This window comes from Papaver somniferum, chromosome 9 (assembly GCF_003573695.1).
Source record: "Papaver somniferum cultivar HN1 chromosome 9, ASM357369v1, whole genome shotgun sequence".
NCBI lineage: Eukaryota > Viridiplantae > Streptophyta > Magnoliopsida > Ranunculales > Papaveraceae > Papaver > Papaver somniferum.
Genome location: NC_039366.1, coordinates 29,044,781 through 29,051,693, shown reverse-complemented (window position 1 = coordinate 29,051,693; position 6,913 = coordinate 29,044,781). Strand labels below are relative to the sequence as shown.

Genomic DNA, 6,913 nt, shown 5'->3' with positions numbered 1-6,913 from the left:
ACCAACTATCAAAATGTGGTTTACCTAAATTTCTAGTTGTCATATTTGCAATCTCCCTCCAATTCCAGGCAGGGTACATCAAGTTGCAACGAAATTTGATTGTAGTGGAACTTCTCCGGAGATAAAAGTTTGAAACTAAACTGACTTATCAACAACAGTTGCAGGAACCAGCAAAATCCTTTTGTAGGAATGTGCTTATAGTTCTGTTGATCCAGTTTTTTCACTAAGCTTTGTTTATAGAAATTACAAAATTTATTCTGCAAGTGCAATGCATATGCTTCTACATGCTTGCGAGTGGAATCAAATTTGTACATTATTCAACAGAAAAAGAAATAGAAGGTGATTCATGTAATGCAATTACATGTGCTTGTGGTGTGTTACAGGCTTTACAGAAAAAGATAACTTAAACATAATTTTTGAGAGGAAAATTCATAAAGGTAAGGTACAGGGAGAAATCAAACATTGGCTTCACATACAGTTTCTGTGTTGAATTTCAATTGTCTTTACTGTACCCAGGGTTAAATATAACTTTACTGTACCTGGAGGAAACATAAGCAACTGTAACAGTAGCATTGCATACCCAACTAGTTCAAACCTCCGTATATCACATCCAGTGCTCATGTTCTTAGCAGTACTAGACGATGTCCTAAAACCCTTGCCACAACAGTAAGACTGTAGGTCTTAAAACTCTGTGCATACCATGACCACCATACTGTATTATCTTCCTTTTCACAGTGTTTGCGTAGGGTAATTCTGCTCATTTGTCGTTCACCTGTTGGAAACAGAACAGACATATTAATAAACATAATATTCACAGGAATCAATTGAACAGCTAGAACTAGATGAATAAGATGGAAATGCAAACAGAAATTAATGAAAACGAGACATACTTTTGAGATGAGAAATTATAGTGCCCATCACAAGCATGATTGTTGTGCGTGTATATGAGGTTTTCCATACACAACCAGTATTTCATCGTAACCTACTTTGCGAAATCATTTTTGCATAGAAATTCAATTGAAAGAGGTCTTCTTTGTAATATGGAGACTATGAAATGGAGATCTAGATTTGAAGAGAAATGAAAATTATGAAAGTTATGCGTCATGCTCAAGGACTTGAGATCTTTTTATGGGCCCCTAACCCTAATGTTCAGGCCACAAAGTGGTAGGGTTAAAGTAGGTTTGGTGCAGTTGACAATAGTGGACTGTGGGAACAATTTCTCACGTGGCTTTGTTGGGAATATAAGCTATTTAGTGTAATGGCAATTAAGGATTGGATCGCTACAGGCTATTACTACTTGCTCATTTAGGAGCGGTTCGCTACAGGCTACACGTACGGTAATACCTAAATGTAATGCCAATTAAGTGAAGCAATCAGAGTGTCAGTTTTAAGTAGCAAATTGCTATATTACCTAGACACATGATATCCTACGCACAATTCAATAATAACCAAAGAGTTTATAAAATACTAGTAAGCTTATAAACTTGTAAAGAATGAAATAAAAAAAGAATTGGTATAAACACGGAAATTACGAGTACAAGCCCCTAATAGACAGAGGAATTATGCATTGATTTACGCATTTGCATACGAAGGAAGTATGAGTACAAACCCATAATAGGCACAGAAGTTATAAAAGTATACAGAAGATAAATCCTTTCCATGTGCTAGAAAATGGTCAACTGCAAGAGTGAGAGTTTTTTCACATCAACTTGACTAAAACATGAATCAACTCATAACCAGTTCTCCCACACTTCCCACTTGTGCTGATAAAAAAAATGCAGGGATTTGAGTCATTTGGCATGCTACATTTAACAAAAACTCTTTTGTATATTGTGCAAGAATAAGTCCCTTCAGGGTAACCAAAATTCATAAATATATTAAAAGACAATCACCAATAATCTGATTTTATAAATTAAGCTCCATAAAATAGAAACTTCATTGTGCAAACACTGAATTTTTCTACTAAAAGAACAAAAACACAATAATCCTAGCCTTCTGATTGATAGTAAATTTGTCCAAAGAGAAGCTAATAAATTCGGTACCAAAGAAAAGTTAAGTAATCTTTGTAAATTTGTACTCCAACCATACGAGGAAACTAAAAATTTCAGCAGCAACAAACAAGTTGAAGCGAGAATGTCTAGGTGATCATATATTAGCAGGACAAAGATATCAGAAAGCAAGACAATAACAATGAGAAAATCCTGTGAAGTCATTGTTTCATTGCTATCTTCTAATCCAATTATATGTAGCAGGAAGGAATACAACATGCTTCTGTTCTATGTTCCAGATTATCAAGAATTTCTAGTGTACATGATGAACATTAAACTCAAACTAGTATATTAGTAAACAGAGAATTGAACAATACTCTGACCAACTTCACAAAAATCAGGCGAACAGCTAAACTTTGGATAAAAAAACAATGAAAATGAGAAACACAAGACTTACTGATGAGAGGAGAAGTCATCGAGGCAATCAAATAACTACATGGTTGTTAGAAATCTGCAAATTATTTAGCCAGCTTTAAAAGATGTGCTCCAAGCTGTTTCCATTTGGTGTGTAGACGGAAGAGGTTTCGTATGAGACTTCATCCATTATGTCATCAGCATCACAAGCACTGTCCTTAAGCCATTTCAACTAGAGTTAGATCTCCTTATGTTCACTTGCTTCTTTTCAGCACCACAATTTCAGGAACAAACATTGTAAAGTATCTTAAATCTGTAGCATGTTCATGTGTTATGATCTCTGCACGATAATAAAAGTCATGATATAACGTATGTCGCAGAATAATTTTAAGAAGATGCTAATACTTTGAATGATATATTTGAACAAAGAATAAAAAACTCAATCAGGGCCACAATCAAACCGAACAATTGTAGTTAGAAATCCAATTACATTCAAGATACTACAGAACTCGGATGCAACATTGTTTTCTAGGGCCCTCCTGATAGAATACACTTTGGTTGTAAAAGTTTCAACTGTTCTGTAGCTGAAGTTCTTAATCTCCATTACTAGAAAATCACGTAGTCAACATTCACATATACAAGAAACTATCTCAGTCATTTGTTTTAACTTTCAAGTAACCCTTAATGTGAAAAATTCAACACTTCAGTAAGACAACTCTCTTTGGAATGTCATTATTAAAATACAGATAATCTCAACACTAAGGACAACCTAAAGGACATGTTGACATTTTTGTTCTCTAAACCTACATGTCAAAAAACAAATACTTGCCGGCACTCGTGTCCGCATCAGTGTTACCTACACTCTCACACTGGATTTTCGATTTCAACAAAAATCACCAAATAGTCACCCAAATTTTCTAGGATTTCAAGACCCCACCAATTGAGATCCTAGTTGATACAGAAATCATAAAAGTTATTATCTACTATCTAATAATCCACCCACAGCAGAAACTAAAAATATCAGCAGCAAACAATCCACGCTAAAATGTCCAGGTGATCATAAACTAGCAGGATAAAAACACCAGAAAGCGGGACAATTAGAATGAGACGTCTCTGTATCATCACTACTAATTGTAGAAGGAAGGAATATAACATGCATCCGCTCGATGTTCCAGATTATCAACAACTTCCTAGTGTACATGGCAAACATTAAACCTAACTAGTTACAAATACATTACATGCTCAGACTCGGTGTAATAAGTCCTGCTGTAATCTGACCGAACAACTTCACAAAAAACAAGAGAAACAGCTAAAATTTAGACAAATCAATGAAAATGAGAAACATAAGACTTGGAGGAGAAGTCATTATAGGAATACTAATTCATAATTCATTGTTGGAACCTCTATTTATGTTAATAACTGCAAATTTTCTAGTAGATGCAAGAGGTTTTATAGAAGAATTCATCAATTATGTCATCAGCATCACAAGCGTTGTCTTTTAGCCGTTTCAACTAAACTTTGATCTTGTTTTTTTCTCAGCATTGCTATTTCAGTAAGAATCATTTGTAAGGTATTTTGAAGCTATAGCATTCAATGGTGTATTATGCATCTGTGCACCAAATAGAAGTCATGATATAACATCTGTTCACGGAAAAAACTAAAGAATATACAAATTGTTCTCATGGTATAATTGAATAAAAACATTGTTCTAACGGCTGAAATCAAAGGGAACAAGTTTAGTTAGAAATCCAGTTGCATGCAACATTATTTAATCGGGCCCTCCTGAATAGAGTATCTTTTGGTTGCAATAATTTGGACTGCTTTCCGCCTTTCTAGCAGAAGTTCTTAATAATCCATTAGAAGTTCACATATACACAAAAAATATCAACGTTTTTAAGTAACCTGTAACCCTTAATGTAACAGTCCAAGACTTCAGTCAGACACATTCCTTCACATTCTAACATATCAGTTTTGGAAAGTCATCACTAAAACTCGAGTAATCTCACTCAACGCAGAACCTACAGGACATATTTTCGTGTTTGGTTCTAAAACTAGATGTCAAAAGACACAAATACTTGAAACGCAAAGCTCAAATAACTTAATCATATGGTTGTTGCAGGACATTCGCATAATTACATCCGAAAAGAGAGGGAACTTTTCCAATACTTACAAATGCTTGATGACAGGAATGCTGCTCTCACATTTCTGCACTTTAGCTTCCATATTGTTCTTCAACCACGTATTTATAAGCAGATGCTACCGATTACACTCCTCTGATGTGAATGGATTAGCCAGCTCTCATTACTCCCCCATGCCAAATCTCTGCAGTGGGAGGGAGAAGAATCAATCAAAATTAGTCATTAAAAGTTAATTTTGAAAACTAATTGTAGTAGTTCTTTGATACTTATTCTTCCGATGCTTAAGAAAGATGTTCGTGAAACAGTTAATATTTTTTCCTTCAGAGGAACAGGTACTACCAGCGAGAATGTCTAGGTGTTATATACTAACAGGATAAACATACCAGAAAAGCAAGACAACTAGAATGACAAGTCTCTGTATCATCACTACTTCTAATCCAAATATATGTAGCAGGAACGAATACAACATCCCTCTGCTCTATGTTCCACATTATCAAGAACTTCCTGGGTATATGTGGTGTGATCACTAAATTCTACCCAATTACATTAGTACATACACAGACTCAGTGAAATAAGTAAATCAAACCAGACTTGGAAGTCGACACATATCCACAACAATCAAATAAACAGCTAAATTTAAGACAAAAATCAATGAAAATGAGAAAAAAAAAATAGAACTTACTTTAACAAGGGGAGAAGTCATTATGGCAAGCAATCAACTATGTCACCAGCAGAAATTTAGCCATCTTGAAAAAGAAATCATGAATTTGGACCCAACATCAAACCCCATAAATTTATATACAAGCATACCACTTTGTAAGCACCTTGACCCAAAATTAGCGAAGCTAGATATGATGTGAAAGTTAGATTCCTGTAAGATTGATTTCACTGGTAAACCCAAAAGAATGATCTCTTCTGGATAACCAGAATCCTCCATGAAAACCCCATTTCCGAGTCTGCACAAGCGGAACATGATCCAAATCAACCATTTTCCCTCCCTCCAGGGTGAATGAGATACAAAACCCATATTCCATTTACAACCCATTGATCTAGTGGTGATGGTGGTGCTATTGAAGATGACAGTGATGGTGGTGGAGGAGATATTGGAATAGAAGGATCAAAGAGTGAGTTGAATGACAGTGGAAGAGGCCGAGAACTGAAATGAGTTTTTAGGTTTTCAAGTTGGGAATTAAATTACCGAAGCTACCCTTGTATGCCTTCTAAACTTGGGTGGGTTTGGTGGTGGTGTGTGGCACCAGACCAAGCTAGCAGCTAGCTTAATGCGACATAGGAATTAGCCAAACGTCAAAAATTTCAGAATGACTTTTCACAAAAATAAAAACATCTTCCGTGTGAAACAATTCTTTTTTAACTTGTGCTCTCGAAAAAAAAAACGTTTTTCCTTCTCGTTGGCAATCAGGATCTAAGATGCGCTCAGATCGCATCACTGCTATATCGGTACCAGAATCAAAATCATAGAAGGTAAACAAATATATATACTAGAACACGGCTCTACACTGGAGGGCTGACCAAAGAAAAGCGAAACACCACTGATTGTATAAGGTGTTATACATCCTTTTATTAGGCATATATATACATCATTTTAATTGTGCCTAAAATGATAAACACCTCCGAATTTTTCGTTAAAATTCTAATTTGATATTGTTGTCATTGTGTAAATCTCTTTTAAATCTTTCCAACGAGATGAGATTTGTAAAATTACAAGGCACAGATTTTTAGATACGTTACATTCTAGTTTGCTTGCCAATTATACCCCTGAAAAAATAAGATAAATAAAGAGTTATATTAATTTGACTAAAAAGGAAGAGGTTTTTTTTGGTTTTTTAGTAAAATGTCTAATACCTATTTGCCCTTTCCTCTTCGGTTTATTTACGAAAATATTTAAAAGGAAAAAAGAAATTAAAATCATGGAAATGAATTTTTGTTTTTTTAATAGTCACCATTTCCAATCTTTTTATCAATTTGCACATTTTTGTTAGACTTCATTTTACAAAAACGTGACCACCAAAGGGACTCTCTTCTTCAGGCCCTCCTGTCGACCGGCCCAATAAAACAAAACAAAACTCGTTTCTCGATCCACCGGATCAATAAAACCCTTAGAATTCGATACCCTGCAGTAGCGACGTTACATGAAAGTAAATGATTTCTTTATATCTCTGCCAAATATCTTCCATCAAGTTATAGCACAAAAAGTGAAAATTGAATGACTTGTTTTGAATGGCATCTAACGAAAGGACTTCTTGATATTATGGGTTATATCAAAGATTTGATGAAGATACAAATAGTTCAACCAAGCGATATATGACTAGGAAGTCTTACACATTTGCATCTGAAGTATGAGTACACAAAAGT

At 34.9% G+C, this 6,913-nt stretch overlaps 1 long non-coding RNA gene across 1 annotated transcript; it reads right to left on the bottom strand.

Moving 5' to 3' along the window:
* Positions 1–233: 233 nt before the first annotated feature.
* On the bottom strand, positions 234–5,667 carry LOC113313794. The gene is made up of 4 exons (XR_003342048.1): positions 5,223–5,667; positions 4,573–4,724; positions 2,446–2,742; positions 234–772 (listed from the first exon to the last, which is right to left on the bottom strand). It is a non-coding gene; the product is annotated as an uncharacterized LOC113313794 (long non-coding RNA).
* Positions 5,668–6,913: the final 1,246 nt, after the last annotated feature.